The sequence below is a fragment of the Caretta caretta genome, chromosome 16 (genome assembly GCF_965140235.1).
Source record: "Caretta caretta isolate rCarCar2 chromosome 16, rCarCar1.hap1, whole genome shotgun sequence".
Lineage (NCBI taxonomy): Eukaryota > Metazoa > Chordata > Testudines > Cheloniidae > Caretta > Caretta caretta.
The window spans coordinates 9,468,619-9,487,845 of record NC_134221.1 but is presented as its reverse complement, the minus strand read 5'-3'; the positions used below and the strand labels follow the sequence as shown (position 1 = coordinate 9,487,845).

General features: G+C 44.8%; 1 protein-coding gene across 2 annotated transcripts in view; it reads right to left on the bottom strand.

Moving 5' to 3' along the window:
- PAPPA (pappalysin 1) overlaps positions 1–19,227 on the bottom strand; it is a 234,087-nt gene that overhangs the window by 75,146 nt on the left and 139,714 nt on the right. The window lies entirely within an intron of this gene.

Genomic DNA, 19,227 nt, shown 5'->3' with positions numbered 1-19,227 from the left:
TTCTGAAGCACTTAGAGGAGAGGAAAGTGATCAGGAACAGTCAGCATGGATTCACCAAGGGCAAGTCATGCCTGACTAATCTAATTGCCTTCTATGACGAGATAACTGGCTCTGTGGATGAGGGAAAAGCGGTGGACGTGTTGTTCCTTGACTTTAGCACGGTCTCCCACAGTATTCTTGCCAGCAAGTTAAAGAAGTATGGGCTGGATGAATGGACTATAAGGTGGATAGAAAGCTGGCTAGATTGTCGGGTTCAACGGGTAGTGATCAATGGCTCCATGTCTAGTTGGCAGCCAGTATCAAGTGGAGTGCCCCAAGGGTCGGTCCTGGGGCTGGTTTTGTTCAATATCTTCATTAATGATCTGGAGGATGGCGTGGATTGCATCCTCAGCAAGTTTGCAGATGACACTAAACTGGGAGGAGAGGTAGATACGCTGGAGGGTAGGGATAGGATACAGAGGGCCCTAGACAAATTAGAGGATTGGGCCAAAATAAATCTGATGAGGTTCAAGAAGGATAAGTGCAGAGTCCTGCACGTAGAATGAAAGAATCCCATGCACCGTTACAGACTAGGGACCGAATGGCTTGGCAGCAGTTCTGCAGAAAAGGACCTAGGGGTGACAGTGGACGAGAAGCTGGATATGAGTCAACAGTGTGCCCTTGTTGCCAAGAAGTCCAATGGCATTTTGGGATGTATAAGTAGGGGCATTGCCAGCAGATCGAGGGACGTGATCATTCCCCTCTATTCGACATTGGTGAGGCCTCATCTGGAGTACTGTGTCCAGTTTTGGGCCCCACACTACAAGAAGGATGTGAAAAAATTGGAGAGAGTCCAGGGGAGGGCAACAAAAATGATTAGGAGACTGGAACACATGACTTATGAGGAGAGGCTGAGGGAACTGGGATTGTTTAGTCTGCGGAAGAGAAGAATGAGGGGGGATTTGATAGCTGCTTTCAACTACCTGAAAGGGGGTTCCAAAGAGGATGGCTCTAGACTGTTCTCAGCGGTAGCAGATGACAGAACGAGGAGTAATGGTCTCAAGTTGCAGTGGGGGAGGTTTAGGTTGGATATTAGGAAAAACTTTTTCACTAGGAGGGTGGTGAAACACTGGAATGCGTTACTTAGGGAGGTGGTGGAATCTCCTTCCTTAGAAGTTTTTAAGGTCAGGCTTGACAAAGCCCTGGCTGGGATGATTTAGTTGGGGATGGGTCCTGCTCTGAGCAGGGGGTTGGACTAGATGACCTCCTGAGGTCCCTTCCAACCCTGATATTCTATGATTCTATGATTCCATGATTCCTACTCGCTTTGCATAGAAACTGGACTGCAGAAGACATCCCCAGTGACTAGCCCTGAAGAGCCTAAACCCTTGACTGGACAGCCCAGGGGCCCAAACAAGAACGGCTATTGCTCATTTTAGACTGTAACTGTTAAAGCCTCTGTACTTACAGTACCTGCCACCTTTCCCCTTCTTGCCAGCCCTAGTCAAACACCCTTTCACTTTAGCCATGGGTCTTAAGCTATGCCTGCACTGCAAAGAAAAGCCCCTTAGCCGAAGCCCTGCAAGTCTGAGTCAGCAAGCAACAAGCCAGCCGCAGGCGTCTAACTGCAGCGTGGACTTATTCTTAGTGGTTACTGGGACCCACCAGGGTTAGTGACTAAAAGGCCTAGTAGCTGAAGCGCCTTCAGCACTTGGCTCCGAGTCGTGGTACACCTGGCACACTATTGGTAACTTAGGGTATGTTTACACAGCAACTAGACACCCGTGGTTGGCCCATGCCAGCCGACTCAAGGCTTGCAGGGCTTGGGCTGCAGGGTGGATTCGCTGCTGTGTAGACATCTGGGCTTGGACTGGAGCCTGGGCTCTGTGACCTTGCAAGGTGGGAGGGTCCCAGAGTTTGGGCTCGAGCCCGAGCCTGGACGTCTACACAGCGATGAAACAGCCCTGCAGCCCAAGCTCTGCAAGCCTGAGTTGGCTGACCCGGGCCAGCCATGGGTTTTTCTTTGCTGTATAGTACATAGTCCTTAGCGGTTTGGTTTACCCAGCGCTGAGCAGATATAATGATTGCAAAGGGCAGGAAAACCTTTTTGATCAACATATGACCTGCTGAAGGACCAACTGGATGCATTCGGTTCCTTTGGGAGCTAGCGAAAGAATTGCCACAAATAAATAATAATAATAATAATTAATAAAAACCAGCTCCATTCCTAAAGTTTCTAGCTGGCCTCACTGCAGAATGTTCTTTACATTCACCCCAGCAAATTTGTCTGCAGGCCAGCTTTGGAAAAGCGGTGCCAAAGAATCTCAAAGGCAGACTTAAAAAACATCGTTGCATATCCCTCCAAAATGAAATATTTAACCCTTTGATGTCAGAATTGGGGGTTGTCCTCCGCAGTCACCAAGAGGACATATTCTCCAGTATATATGTCTTTTTACTGACCTAGGATTAATTTCATCCAATAAAGCTACACACAGATGCAGCAGACAGTTTTCAGAAAGGCTCCTGCCTGCTTATTACCTAAAGCCAGGATGACTGCCACATATACCTGACATGATTTCCCTACTACTGCACAGTGGGTCCAGTCTGTACTAAAGGCTCCAAACTGCTGCTCTTTGCTCCTCATTTAAGCTAGGAAATGGGACTTGTGGGTTACAGGAAGGTGAAACTGTCTAAACTAGTGGTGAGTGAATCATTAAAAGGGTCAGAATTTGGGTTCAAACAAACACCCAATAATCTGGCAGTTTATCTGAACTATCCAAACCTCAGGAGTCTGCAAAGCTGTGATGGCAATCTCACAGGAACAGGCTTACTCATGAGGTACCCAGCAATTCAGTTTCAATTCCAGTCCAGAAATACCCAAAGAACAGCCTTTCTCCTGGTGAGGAGAACCTTTAGTTCTTGTCCTGTTCGGAACTAAGAAGTACTGAGGCAAAGTTTATCTGAACATCACAGAAAGTCAGCAAAGGCTCAGTTCTAGTTTGCTTGTAAACCTCCAGCTGAAGATTGAGGGTTATTTTATTCAGACTATTCAGTCCATTACAAATCTGTGCTACCCTGGCCTATTTCTCTTGTACGTTCCCCTGCGTTTTCACAGAGCTGGGGCAAAGGGAGAAAAACCCGCAGCATGGCCACTGTCCTTTGCGCCAAAGAACTGTATGCAGCTCATCAACAGTCCGCTTAATTCACTGGAGGCTGTTCCACCCTCTGGGTGAACACACTGATTCTATATTACTCCCAGATTCTGTTGGCTCAGGAGCGAGATGAAATTTCATCTGTCAATTTCACCAATGTAACTAAGAGTTGAATTTGGCACTGGGACTGGGAATCAAACCTATGTCTTCTGCGCAGCAGTACAAAGTCCTAGCACCAGACTGCTGAGCCAGTTCTCAACAAGAATAGTTTCCATTTGAATCTGGTGTAGCCGATGGCATCTGTGGCTTGAAAGTTACTGTGCAATTGGTCTGTCAATACATACTCTCACTGCTGTCTTGGTTGATTGCCCCTTTGATCCATATTCTAGCAGTTTTCCTAGTGATGAATCCCAGTTTTCCATTGCGGGGTTTTATTTTGTTTTTTGGTTAATTGAAATGTGATCTTTACACATGTTCAAACACTGTTACGGGTCTCACTTGCATTGCTTTCAGAGTTGTGTTACTGCACTGGCTTCCCTGGGGTGACTTCTGAATTGTACTAGTGTAACTGAGATGTGGATAAGTGCCCTTTATGTTAACAGCAACAACAATGATAGTATTTGTTCTTATGGGAAAATGGCATTATGAAGTGTACTGTATATAAATAGAGATTATGAAAAAGCAGTATCTAATTAGCAGATCCTCCACGGCTGTAAAGTGGTGTAGCTTCACAGAAGTCCACTGGGGTTATATTGATTTACATCTGCTGAGGATCTGGCCCTGGCTGTAAGAGTGTCTGAAATAACTACATGACTCAAGGTGTTATTAATTACGGCCTTATGTAAAATGTGGTTATTTCACTTCCAAAAGGTTTGTGTGAACATTGTGTTTGTTTTTTTAATCCATTTTGGTTTGCACATTCTGAGCTTTGCTTTGTCTTTCTGGTTCTAATGTACCCCCAAACTCAAAGCAAATTCATTAAAAACTTAATGAATTTCAAATCAAAATCACATGAAACCATGAACTTCATCTGGTATCAATACAAAACCATAACTTAGTCCAGATTGGCTCAGAACCGGGCCCAAATTGGCCTGGATCCACACCCAAGTGTTCACAAGAGGTGAGTGATCTTTGCCGAACCTTTCAGCAAAGCTCATTTGAGTTCTGAATTTGTAATAAAACCCCAAACCTGGTGATTTTGCATAGGTCAGAGATTCATTGCAAACATTTCATTCAGCCCTACTCAGTCACTAAAAAAATTAAAATTGCAATAACCTTGTTTAATAAATGCAGTTATGCCACATGCCAGAATTTCTTGGTTAGCTAGAGGCACCCAAGTGTGATGCACTAGTACCCTGCACCTTATGCAATCACTTACATTAGTGCAAAGTGAGTGTAGGTGTAAGTAAATGATGGCACAAAGTGCAAAGCAACAGAGAATCTGAACTCATCTGAAGCATGGGGGTATCCCGTGTAACACAATTTTGCCATGTGTTCCTGTTTATATATATCACAGGGTTACTGTTTATTTAACAGAGTACTTTGGAATAAAGCGGTTGCATTGAAATAGTTGCATCACCTATGCTAGCTCTGTTAGGAACTGTTCTAGTGTGACAGTTCTGGTAACTAGAGGGTAAATAATGGCTGTTTTCCACTAAGAAAGGGCATTGGTTCAAATGTCTAAACAGATTACAAATGCCAGCTATATACATAAAAAGGCCATGAAGCATGTAGGATACAGCTTAAAGTAGGACCTTTGTACCTTTAGCTTCAAAAACCTCAGGTCACTCCCATTAAAATGAAAATAAATTCTCAGCTAACTCTCAGCAGCAGTAGCTCTTGCATCTACCTTTCACACCACCGCTCACAAAAGTGTGAAGTCGTCATAGATTGCTAAGTGCTTTAGCAGATTTTACATCCTGTCCACAAGGAGGCAATGATAAACAAAAGACACTAGCCAGAACATCACCGTTGGCACAGTTGGGTTCCCAATTTAAATGTCTCTAAATTGGACCAGCTAGCACAGCCTATGGCAAAACAGTTGTGTAATAGCTCTCTGGGGTTGTGGTATTAGTGTCACTGTAAAGACAAACAACCTCATTCAACAGGCTTTTACGAACACTGGGCAGAGCAAAGAGTCTTTTAAGGAGGAACCCATCTGGCATCAAGCGCCAATATGAAGTCAAGTTGCCAACAACAGAGAAAAGTGACATGAATTTAGGCAGACAGAAGGGCAAAAAAATGATCTCAATGGTCCTGGAGTGGAGTGATTCGATGGAGTGACACTGTTGAGGCACTCATGCAAGTCTGAGCAGAATCAGGCCTGTTAAAACCTACCCAACAACTTTCCCTCCCTATCCCCACACAAAAGGATAGCAAAGATGGACTTGGATGGATCAAATACACATCCAGCTGTAGAAAGACAGGCAGCAACAACAATTCATCCAAAAGGAGCTCTAGTATGAATATTAGTTACCCATAGTAAGAACATACTGACTAAGAAGATACTTGGGCAACAAAGACACTTGAACCAACCCAGACAATGAGCAAAATTTCAAACAAAAACAAAATTAAGATACATTTTTAAAGTAGTAAAGTAAAAGTGCAGGGCCCAATTCTGCAATACTTAGTCAAACAGAACTCCCATTGGCTTCGAGGACTGGAGCTCTGGACCCTAAATAGCTATCTGGCCATCAATCTCTTTCCCTTAATAGCTCAAGTGCACAGAACCATCAGTGGCAGCTTGAGGGTTACGATGAGACAGGAAAGGTGCTCCACGTGTTCTCTGAAGGTTTCTGTATAAGCTTAGCCTGTGGGTACAACCAACAGTCGTGCAGCAGTTAATGTCAGCTCTGACCACACGGTCCCATTCAGGAAAGGTCAAAGGAGTGATTTTTCACTTAAAAACATCTGCGTGTTGAAAGAACAAAACCTTTTCATGTGCTGAAAACGATGAGTTTCCAGGCCTTTTGTTTTCAGAGTTAGAATCATGTTTTTTCAGTGGTGTGTAGGGTTATTTACCAAGACAATATATTGTATAAACGACATACAACCCCCAACTCTCTGCAATACTCAAGCAGGAAAGGAGGCAAATGCCCAGTTACCTTCTCTGGGTATGTGAGAACTTAAATATGCCTCAAATTTTAAAGGGTATCAGGAAAGAGGGACACACTTGCTCTGGCCTGTCACCAGGCTTCAATTGGCTACAACATCCAGGGAGAAAATACATAGAGAAGACATACCCTGGCGGGCAGCAGTGGTAGGGGTGGGGGGGAGGAATACATTTGTACTTTAACAATCAAAGTACTTTGGCCTCATCTCACTTATCCAGCAATACGTCAGCAGGCACAAATTGAAATTAAATGGTCTTGTGGCTTGTTTTTCTTAGCACCCAAAAGGATGGCTTGTGGGGTGTAAACCGGAAAGAGCACACGCGCTTCCCAGGGCTTCTCTGGCGGTCGGACGAAAACTGCTGACTAACAAAACTGCCGCCACATAAATGAGTTCCCCTAAATGAGTTGGACCATCCAAAGAGACCCTTCCTAGAGCAGCAGCCAGTTGCTTCCTTTGGCATGCAACCGTTCACATCTGCATCCAAGTGAAGTTTTGCTGCAGGTGTCTGGGAAAGCCCCTCACTTTTATCAGGCTGCAGAACAGCTCCGGTAGCTCTGATGAGCTTCAAACTTTGATTAATGAAACCAGAAGACTGTTTGGAATATTTCCCCCTAGAACTTCCCAGGATAGTGAGGGAGTTCACAACTATTCCAGTCCCTGTCTTTCCCAACAGAAGTCACAGTAGGGAATAAAGCAGGAGTGCAGTCTGTGAGAGAGAGCTCACAGCTACCGCAGTCTCAGTCTCTCTCAGGCATAGTCCCTTCAGAAGATAGAGTAGGACTGCTCACAGCTGTTGCAGGCTCAGCCTTTCTCAGAAATCGCTGCCGGGGATGGAACAGAAACTCCATATTCCAATACTGTTCTTTTCCAATAGTTTATGGTTGGGAATAGTGCAGGTCTGTATCAAGGAGGGAGCTACTTGACTCTGAAGGCTGGGTTTTCAAAGGTACTGAAGTGCCTGAAGATGCAGATAGGTGTCTAGTGGGATTTTCAAAGCTCCAAACCAGGTTAGACATCTAACTCCCATTGAAACTCAATGGGAGTTAGGTGTCTAACATGCATTTCTTTAAGCACCTAAATACCTTGGAAAATCTGCCATTCCTTGACTTCTGGGGCCTGCATTAAAACACATGCACAGTTAAACCTTCACACACATTTCATTTATATTGGAAGCAAAGGCCACATCTTTAAACCTGAGATGTGCAAACTGAGTTCACAAGTAATGTGCATGTGCAACCAGCTCCCTGTATGCACAAATATATACATACTTTCGTAGGTGGTCACCAGTTTTGTATGTGTATTTACCTACTTGCTCACAAGCATGCGTTCTTTATGGCCACAGTTCAAGCATGCCACTGGGAATCAGGATATGTATGTTTAATGCCTGGCTCAGACTCACTGCATGACTGTGAACATGTCACCTCTACTCTGGGCCTTAATTTTCTCATTATTGCTCTGCCTCAAAGGAGTGATGTAAGGATTAATTAACAAGTGATAGTGAAGTCACCTCTGCTAGAAGTGCAAAGCGTTATAACAACTTAGAGCCATGCTGTGAACCCCTTACTCACATTTGTGAGTAGTTATGCACAAGAGCCATCCGACTTAAATCAGCTGGGAAGGAGACCAAAATGTTCTGCTGAAATGTGTGCCACCATACCTTACCCACACACACAGACGGTGGGACTGCTCGTGTCAATAACAGCAGCACTGAGTGAGAAATTCACAACATGACCTTTAGGCATCCATGATTGAAAACTGGGTCCTGAAGGCCTAGTTGTGGTATCAGATACGTTGCACAGCTTCCACTGATACCAATGGGCTTTGCAGCCATTTATCTGAGTGGAGAATTAAGCCTGCTTTTTGGAGCTGCTGAGCATCCAACACTCCTACGGAAGTGACTTCAAAGGGAACAGGGAAAATCAGTCCCTAAGGCCAACATTTTCAAACATGGTCACTAATTTTGGATTCCTCAGTATTAGGTCACTGAGTTGAGGAACCAGTGGCCAATGGTAATAGGCCAATTTATACCAGCTGCGGATCTGGCCCCAAGGTCTCACATTTTCAAATCCAGCAAGTGATCTTGGGTGCCTGACACCTCTTCAAGTGGCTTGACTTTCAGACACTGGCAGAGTGAGCACCCATCCCCTGAAAATCATGCCTCATTAAGGTGCCTCAAGTTGGACACCCAAAAATTGAGCGATACCCGGCCCTTTCTGACAACGTAGGCCTAAATGCCTACAATGCTCTGGACAAGCAGCCCAGACAAGCCTTCATTTAAAGAAAAACATAAATTCTCCACTGCTGGCATGAGAAAGTTTACTTTCAGGCTTAAAGAAATGAGCGTGTGGTTTTGAGGATGGCATTCCGTTCTGCTGAAGAATAGCACCCTGCCTGTCTGTGTATCTGTGGCTTTGTAGCTACATTACAATCTTGGAGAGCTCTGTTTACATATTTTACATGTTTTCTCGTGCAGAACATGAAACCAAATTACATAGTAAAGGCCACGCTGGCTTCACTCCTGCACCCCTCTTCATCTTCTTCTTCTTCTTCTTATTTTTAAATTCAATCAAAACTAATCTACAAGCATATTTTTAACCTAGCTTGATTGACTGGCAGTGCTTTAAGCAGGTTTTATTTCCTGCTGCAAAGGGAAATTATGCAAACTACGGTGAAGCTGCATGGGGGAGAGAGTCAGACGAGGGTTGGGGAGGGGGCGGGAAGAGAAATGCTGTGATCCCTTCATGCATGAACAATGCGACCGTGGTGATGCATTTATGTCCGATCGTTCTGCTCGGAACAGAGAGAGACCTGAAACAAACAATCCAGATTGGATGTAGGGGAGCTACCCCAGGTTTACTGCTGTACACGTTGCGAATCACAAGGGTACAGCAGCCGCAGGCACAGAGACCAGCAGGTGGAGTGGCAAGAGCAAAGGAGGGGAGATGTCTCCATTCACAAGAGTTTATGCTAGTGAGCACTCTGATTGTACCAGGTACCCACTTTCCATCTCCCTGATGAGAGGGGGATGCCAACCAGGCCTGTTTTCTGTTCTCTGTGTGTATAACAGGCAGGATGATAAAATGATGTACTGTACTGGTTCCCTGAAAATGCAGACGAGGTTTTTCATTAGAGAAAACCTACCTACCTACCTTCCCTCAAGTTCTGGCCTTAATTTAGTACCAGTGTTATGGACTCCTGATCGTGTTTTGCTAGTGGTAAATGCCTCCAGGTCCTAGCCAGGCAGGAGCAGTTTCCAGTACCTGAGGACTTTCAGTTTGATCTTCATTTCTGAAAAAGGTCAGATTAAACCTCTCTGCAAGTTCTGATGGTGGCTTTGCTCGCTGCATCATCCTTTGTTTCTTTTATCTATTTTCTGAACAGTACACAAAGGGAACACAGTGTACCAGCCCCTGGTCCTCACTGTTCTGTTTCCTTTAGATGACTTGCACATGTGCTCTTGAAAAATTGTTCTGAAAACCAAAGGATGGAAGGGAATCCCTCCAGTGTTTGGTAAAATAGCTTGGAATCTCCTCTGACATCTCACTATGTTTCCTCACTGTCCTCCTCTCAGGAATTGGCCTGAGACTACTACATTCAGCATGCGGGCTGGTGTTTACTACTGCAAAGATGAAATAAATGCTTAAGGAAGTGGGTGGGAGACAGACCATTGTTCTAACAGGTTTCAGAGTAACAGCTGTGTTAGTCTGTATTCGCAAAAAGAAAAGGAGTACTTGTGGCACCTTAGAGACTAACCAATTTATTTGAGCATGAGCTTTCGTAAGCTCATGCTCAAATAAATTGGTTAGTCTCTAAGGTGCCACAAGTACTCCTTTTCTTTTTGTTCTAACAGGGAATGCAGTCAAGTGATTAGCATTCTACCCTTTTTACTATCTAATCCCTGATTGCTCATTAAGATAACTGTCTTTTCCAATCTTCTCTATTCAATACAGCCTTTTCATGCCGGTCAGCACACATGGAAATCCTACTTCTCATTCAATTTTACTTTGAACTGTAGATTTCCTCAAAACACCAATCTGAGTTATGCACAGGAGGGATGGTGTCATTACTGAGGGACATCCTTCCAGCCTCCCAGGTGAGCCACCTCCATCAGGGGACAGAAGATCAACAAGACTAGGTGGTTGGTGATACACTTGTTGGACTGCAGCAGATTGATGAAAAACACTTGATCACCCTTAGCGAAAGAGCTGAAAAATCATGTTTTCCCAGAGAGAGGTGATAAGAACAGACACCCATGAATTTGAACCAACCTTTCTTTAAGATTTGAAAATACCAGGATAACGTCTTTCATTTATGAGGGCCTCTGAATTTCCTAGTTCTGGGAAGCAGGACAGTCTAATCCTAGCCAGTGTGGCCCAGTGGACAGGGTACCAACTAGGACTCAGGAGGCCTGGGTTCTATTACTGTGTACCTGCCGGGTAACCTTAAACAAGTGACTTCACTCTCTATGCCTCAATTTCCCCATCTGTTAAACTGATAAGAAACCCCCCATCTCAGAGTGGGGCTGTGACGAGGCTAAATTAATTCATATTTGTAAAGCAATTGAGATCTTCAAATGATGCACTAAGTGCCACTATTGAGCCATGGAGTGGAAGTGCCAGAGGTCTCCTGGGAAAGATCATTCTTTTGAGATTTCCAGCCCAGTTTGGCACAGTGGCAAGAGGCCAGCTCCTTGGCAGACTCAAACCTGCTATCAATGGCCAACTGAGGATTCCCTTGGAGTGCTGGAAGCTTGGGTGGCATATGGCCACTGTAGTTGCTCCTGCATCAGACCATTCTTGGCTCTGGTGCAGGTGCATGGCTGGTGAAAAAAGGGGTCTGGCCACAATGCTGCTATGTTAAGTTAATCTGAGCTGCTGGACTAACCACTGGCAGATGGCGTAAGACAAAACAGCCTTTAGGCCAGGGACCCAGTTATCTGGTCAGTAGACTCTGGGCCAAGGTCTGGTTTTAAGGACTTACTGAACCGAATTCAGGCACTCAGGAAGATCAGTACTAGAAATCCATCTACATGAGCGGAGCATAGGCTTGAAAGAGAAACAGACAGTTCTTTTGCAACAGAAAGCAACTAGGACCCAGCTCACTGTTTTCCAGAACCAGCCTGTCATAAATATAAAGGGAAGGGTAACCACCTTCCTACATACAGTGCTATAAAATCCCTCCTGGCCAGAGGCAACATCCTGCGACCTGTAAAGGGTTAAGAAGCTCAGCTAACCTGGCTGGCACCTGACCCAAAGGACCAATAAGGAGACAAGATACTTTCAAATCTGGGGGGGGGGAGGGTTTTGTTTGTGCTCTTTGTTTACGTGGTTGATCTCTCTTGGGACTGAAATCCATCTTCTCCAACCCATCCTAATCCAAGTCTCCTATATTGCAACCAGTAAAGGTAAGCCAGGCAAGGCGGATTAGTTTATCTTTTGTTTTATGTGAATTTTTCCTGTGTTAAGAGGGAGGTTTATTTCTGTTTTCTCAAAAAGAAAAGGAGTACTTGTGGCACCTTAGAGACTAACCAATTTATTTGAGCATAAGCTTTCGTGAGCTACAGCTCACTTCATCGGATGAATACTGTGGAAAGTGTAGAAGATCTTTTCATATACACACAAAGCATGAAAAAATACCTCCTCCCACCCCACTCTCCTGCTGGTAATAGCTTATCTAAAGTGATCACTCTCCTTACAATGTGTATGATAATCAAGTTTGGGCCATTTCCAGCACAAATCCAGGTTTTCTCACCTTTCTGTTTTCTGTAACTTTAAGGTTTTGCCCAGAGGGGGGATCCTCTGTGTTTTGAATCTGAATACCCTGTAAAGTATTTTCCATCCTGATTTTACAGAGATGATTTTTACCTTTCTTTTTTTTTTTAAATAGAATCCTTGTTTTAAGAACCTGACTGATTTTTCCATTGTTCCAAGATCCAGGGGTTTGGGTCTTTGGATAATTTTGTAACCAATTGGTTAGGATATTATTCTCAAGCCTCCCCAGGAAATGTGGTGTGTAGGGCTTGGGGGGATATTTTGGGGGAAGAGTCTCCAAGTGGCCTCTTTCCCTGTTCTTTGTTTAAAACTCTTGGTGGTGGCAGCATAGGGTTCAAGGACAAGGCAAAGTTTGTGCCTTGGGGAGTTTTTAACCTAAACTGGTAAGAATAAGCTTAGGGGGTCTTTCATGCGGGTCCCCACATCTGTACCCTAGAGTTCAGAGTGGGAAAGGAACCCTGACACAGCCTCTGCTCAGTCATGGTTCCACCACTAATGGTTCCTCTTAGGGTATATCGGCACAGCAATTAAACACCTGCGGCTGGCCCAGCTCAGCTGACTCGGGCTTGGGCTATAAAAATTGTTCGGGCTCCCTGGGAGGAGAGTCCCAGAGTCATAGAATCATAGAATATCAGGGTTGGAAGGGACCCCAGAAGGTCATCTAGTCCAACCCCCTGCTCGAAGCAGGACCAATTCCCAGTTAAATCATCCCAGCCAAGGCTTTGTCAAGCCTGACCTTAAAAACCTCTAAGGAAGGAGATTCTACCACCTCCCTAGGTAACGCATTCCAGTGTTTCACCACCCTCTCAGTGAAAAAGTTTTTCCTAATATCCAATCTAAACCTCCCCCACTGCAACTTGAGACCATTACTCCTCGTTCTGTCATCTGCTACCATTGAGAACAGTCTAGAGCCATCCTTTTTGGAACCCCCTTTCAGGTAGTTGAAAGCAGCTATCAAATCCCCCCTCATTCTTCTCTTCTGCAGGCTAAACAATCCCAGCTCCCTCAGCCTCTCCTCATAAGTCATGTGTTCCAGACCCCTAATCATTTTTGTTGCCCTTCGCTGGACTCTCTCCAATTTATCCACATCCTTCTTGTAGTGTGGGGCCCAAAACTGGACACAGTACTCCAGATGAGGCCTCACCAATGTCGAATAGAGGGGAACGATCACGTCCCTCGATCTGCTCGCTATGCCCCTACTTATACATCCCAAAATGCCATTGGCCTTCTTGGCAACAAGGGCACACTGCTGACTCATATCCAGCTTCTCGTCCACTGTCACCCCTAGGTCCTTTTCCGCAGAACTGCTGCCTAGCCATTCGGTCCCTAGTCTGTAGTTGTGCATTGGGTTCTTCCGTCCTAAGTGCAGGACCCTGCACTTATCCTTATTGAACCTCATCAGATTTCTTTTGGCCCAATCCTCCAATTTGTCTAGGTCCTTCTGTATCCTATCCCTCCCCTCCAGCGTATCTACCACTCCTCTCAGTTTAGTATCATCCGCAAATTTGCTGAGAGTGCAATCCACACCATCCTCCAGATCATTTATGAAGATATTGAACAAAACCGGCCCCAGGACCGACCCTTGGGGCACTCCACTTGATACCGGCTGCCAACTAGACATGGAGCCATTGATCACTACCCGTTGAGCCCGACAATCTAGCCAGCTTTCTACCCACCTTATAGTGCATTCATCCAGGCTTCAGCCTGAGCCCAAACGTCTACATAGATTTTTAGCCCTGCAGCCCGTGCCCCATGAGCCTGAGTCAGCTGACCTGGGCCAGCCACGGCTGTGCCATGGGTTTTTATTCCAGTGTAGACATACCCTTAGCAGGATTCTGTGTCAACCAAGAGGCCAGCAGTTCAAAGCCTGGATGTGCTATCAATAACCAAGACATTTACAAAGCAAATCATCTTATTAAAACTGGGGATTGTTTCTCAATCCAAGCACAACAGACATGTCACTGCTGACGAGCAGGAGCACGCGGCTTCTAACAGGGAAATTCGGACACAGCCACTCGCAGGGCCAAGAGACAGACACCTTCCCTTTTCTCAAGCAGGTCACCTCAAAGGAAGTGGCGGGTTTCCTCTTTTCCCCACCCCCATCCAGGATTATTATATTTATTGGCATTGCCAGATCTTTGGGGAATTCTCTTCTGAGCTATATTTATTTGTTGAAATAAAACTATGTGGCAGAAACCTGGGAGTGGATTCTTCATCCTTGTCAATGTCATTACCGTAATTGCTCTACTCCCCCCACCCTCCCAGATCCCCATTTTGCAGTGCTGTTATTTCCTTTATGCAGGGGGCTCTCTCTCTCCTAGCACACAGAATATCAGCAGGTCAGCGGTTCTGTAATTCTAGAAAGGCTTTTGCAGCAGGGAGAGTGATGTGCTTATTGCTTATACACATGGGTTTGTAGAAGTGTAAGAACTGAGAGAGGGTACAGAAGTAACAACAGAACAACAGTCCCTTTCCATGACTTCTTACTCCAATGGGAGTCCCTGTGTGGTGACCCTAGGCAGCACAGGGTATATGAGTCAGTCTGGGAGCTTAAAAGCCAGAAAGAACCACAGGGTCTCTCTGTGTCCAGCAGACTCAATACAAAATCTCCTTTAGATTAGTTACAACTGAGCCCTGCTTCCTTTCCATCCAGGGGACAACACAGGTACCAGCAGCAAGCATAAACTGAATATTTACACGGTGACTTGCTGTAATCAGCTTCTGCACAATTGGGAGGAAATGCAATCAAGGCCTGCTAAGCTATTTAGGGGCTGGCACTGAAGGTCGCCAATGCAAACATCAGCTTCTGGGTCCTGCACGCCATGTTGATATAAGTGGGATAATAACAAGCAGGGCTTGCTGTAAGTGCAATAGTAAGCTATCCAAAGATTCTCTTTTTATTCCTTTATTAAAACCACTTAACGGCTCAATGGGAATTAAACCACAAAAGAGTTAGCCATCCACAAGTGGGAGCGATGCCAACCAGAGGTGAGGTGAAATGGCCTCCCAGGCCCCCTGTGGTCACTCCACACACGCGAGCGCTCCATCTGCTTTTCGCTCATAAAACAGTGGATTTCCCTTCAGAAGATCTCCAAGGTAAACAATCCTTCCTGAAACCAGCCTGTTAGCGTTTGTGTGGACTTCCCATAAAGGATATTAGCAAAGGCAAAGCTGTGCCGAAAGCTTGCTCTAAAAAGCAACAACAACAAAAACAAAACAACACCCCCCCAAACACAAGAGTGTGATTTGATGCAACCTGCTCTAAAAACAAACAAACAAACAAACCCCTCTGTTTGGTGCTGTTGGAAAATAAGGGAAACACATGCACAATGAGAACGCTGACCGAATACGTAGCCTTCTAGCCAAACCTGCCTCCTCAAATCCCAGTGAAAAGCAATGTGGCCTCCCATTCGCACTCTGTCTAGTCCACAGCAGACTTTCTTCCTTAAAACTCTCCACTGGTGCACCTTTACTCATGGTGGCGGTGGCAGAGGTCCTAGAGTGGACTGGGAGAGCCGGCATGTTAACCACTGTGTCGTCTAATGCAAGGGTTACTAGTGTGCGGGCTGGGGGATGCATTAATCTTGCCATCCCATATTTCTAAATGGGACCCAGCAAGGTGCCAGCTAAATGGGAAGAGGGGGCTCTCAGGGGCTTCCAGTATGGAAAACGTTCTAGCCTTCTCAAGGTAGGTCTCTATGGCACAGTGATTAAAGAACCCCTGGCCACACTAGCACTCCCACTAGAGTATCACCTACAGTGACAGCAATAAGGAATTGTAAAAAACAGGGCTAATGCAGACGTGGGGTCCTATCTTCAGCTGCTGTACATCGACTTAGCTCTACTGCTGTTCGTGGTGTTTCACTGACTTACACTAGCTGAGGATCTAGCCCAGGTCCTGTAAAGAATTACACCAGCCTCAGCAACCTCCAGCACACGAAAAGTTCCAAGGAAACACCACATGCATAAGGCATGTGCCTGGATAATGATTCTCAAAGCATTTATGGAAAAGAGAAGATCCTTAAAAACCTACTGAAAGATTTGTAGGTTGAAGAGTTGCCCGACAGTGTGTAGGTTGCCCAGAAACTCCTTGTCCATCAGTGACGGATAACTAGTTGCCCCTGCATGAAACATCATCAGAGGATGAGAACTTAGAAATCAAGAAAATACGGTGTAGGTACAAGTAGCTTGGCATTTATGCAGTGTTGCTGACTGGTCCAATTTGGCTTTAAATGTGACATTATTAGTTCTGAGAATATTTCTTAATCAGCTCTGAACAGTGGCTGCCAGGAAAATAGAAGTGGCCGGTCTATCATTTTTGCCTCTGTGGAAAGTGTGACTACTTAAAAGGTGAGGGGAGGTTTGGCCTCTCCATTTTTCAAATTTATACCTGTGTGCCAAGATGGTGTCATTCTTTACAAGCATTTTGGACATTGGATATCCAAAAAACAGACTGGATATTGTAGCTTCTCTTTTTTTCTTAGTATTTCAATATTTATCAATCTAGTACTCATGAGTAACCCTACAATAACAAAACACATACAATCCAGTACCCACGGGTAATCTTAGAACATCAAACAAACTTGTGCAATACAGTTCTCATGAACAACCAGCCCTACCATAGCAAGCAACTGGGCTCAGTACATTGCTTGTAAACAAACCCAGAATAGCTAACAAATGCGATCAGGCCAATACTCAGAAGCCACTCTACAATATCAAGGAAAGACACCGAGCCCAAGACTTATGAATGACATGACAGTAGCTAACAAATGTGAACAAACTGCTGCTCGGGAGCAGCCTCGGACAGAAATAAAGTTGTGGTGAGAAAACAATTTCAAATATCCAAAGATGGGGGGGAGGGGGAGAAACACCCGAAGTGACTTTAAAAAGAAAGTACTTAAAATGTTTTTAAAGCACCTTGACAGTGCCATTTTAATTACGGAAAGCATGGATAGTTAGCAAACAGTGAGCTTACGTATTTTGTGTATTATCATGTGCCACACTCATTTCAGGGGATTCAGATGGGAAAAGCCAGCACAAATGCCTTTTTATTTTCAAGCAAAAGACTACAACACCATGAAAAACTATAACTGAAAATACACACACATACACACACACAACTCTGAATACTGTTCTGATGGGGAAAGGCATCCCTTCCACCAGTAATCTCCGTAGGAAAAAGAAGCCACAGGCTTGGGTGCTTTGGGCAGATAATGAAGCTGGAGGAGTCAGCGCTCCACTGATTGTCACATGCAGTGATTAGAGGGGGGTCTTAGGTTAATTTTCACCCTGTCAGGGCTTCTTGTTAAGATGCTGATGGCGTACTGCCTGGTCTAAGTATCAGGGGGTAGCCGTGTCATTGTTTTTGTGGATACAGACTGTGGAGTCCGGTGTACCTTAAAGACCAACAGATTTACTTGGGCATAAGCTTTTGTGGGTAAAAAAACCACTTCTTTAGATGCATCCGAAGAAGTGGGTTTTTTATCCACGAAAGCTTATGCCCAAATAAATTTGTTAGTCTTTAAGGTGCCACCGGACTCCTCGTTGCCTGGTCTACATGTTCCACGGTGATATGTAATGAGCTGTTCTGCAAGTTATGAAGCTGCCTTGGTCATGTGGAAAACAATGGCGCCATACACATATGTCTTTAACTTCAGAAGGTCAATGAACTTAATGCACTCGTGCAATGGGAACATGGCCACATACATACAGACTCCATGGTTGTTAACGGGGACACACCCTGGGCCCTTAAGCACCAAAAGTACAAAGGCCTACCTGTTGAGCTAAAGGAATATCCTTTATCTGGGAGTGTCAGCTCTTAGGGGCACTGTGGCCAGTCACAAGGGGGAGACATATTTACATGCATTGAGCCTGTGTGATGCAACAGTGTCCCTCCCGTATGTATATTTTCTTCATGAGGCTGTGACAACCTTGTCTCAGCTGGGTACAACAAACATGCTTGACTTGTGGCCACACAGTAGGGTTTTTTTCCACAGCATGATCGTATGTCCCCTACTTCACTGCCTACGTGTATTTGTATTAGTACACTATGAAAACAGATCTGCTATCCTGCAGTGCCTCAGCTGGGATAGAGTGCCTGGGGGACACGCACACTGAGCAGTGCCAGAAGCATATTAGGCCATGCATTTTGGAATGTTCTAATGCACAGAGAATGGAGAGGGAGGAGGAGCAGGGGCACCTGTGCACAGAAAGAATAAAAGATCATATCAAACAGGTAACCACAAGGCAACCACATGCAATCCTAGGCTGGTAGTAAGCTTGATGCTGCCATGGTACTAACCCAATACTAATGGCACTTTATGTTTTTGGAGTGGACTTTGTCACTAACTGGTTACAGATTCATGTACAATATAAACTGGACCAAGTGGTTTGGTGAAAGTTATTCTTACTTGCAGGCCTCTTGGAAGTGTTTAGAATGTATAATTCACAGTTCAATCTTTTGCTGTATATGTTGACATTACACGTCCCTCTACACTGCCCTTCCATGACCCATTCTAGATAATCATGGGTAGTTCTACCAGGGGAACAGGTAGTGAGGAGCTGTTTACTTTAGAGAAGTACTCATGACGAAAGTATACAAAGTAATGAATGGTACAAAGCAGATCGATTGATCCCCACTGTTCACCCTTTCTCAGAAAATAAGAATGAGGGGACATTCAATGACACTGAAAAGTGACAAATTCAAAACTGTTAGAAGAAAATATTCCTTCATACAACACACGGTTAGCCTTTGGAACTCATTGCCACAAGATAGCATCAAAGTCAAGAGATTCCAAAAAGGATTCAATATCAATACAGATAACAGGAATATCCAGCCTTACAAGCAATAGATATGAATAAACAAATGCTTTGGAAGGGATATAAATCTTCAAGCTTTGGTACATAAGGTAACTTTAACGAATGGGCTTTAGGAGGAAACCTTCCTTGCGGGCAGATTATTTTACAATGGCCTCTTGCAGAGTTCTTCCTCTGAAGCAGCACATACTGGCCACTATTAGATAGGATTCAGAAGTAGAGAGACCAGTAGTTTGAGCCAGTTCCTACCCGGTCATTAGAGGCAGAATCTGGAGCTCGTTGCTGCTTGGCAGACTCATACTGAAGACAGCTAACCTCAGTAGCTTTCCTGATCCAAGTTGCAAGTTAATTGGATGGATCTACAGATGGAAGTTTTGCATTGTTGGACTTAGCTT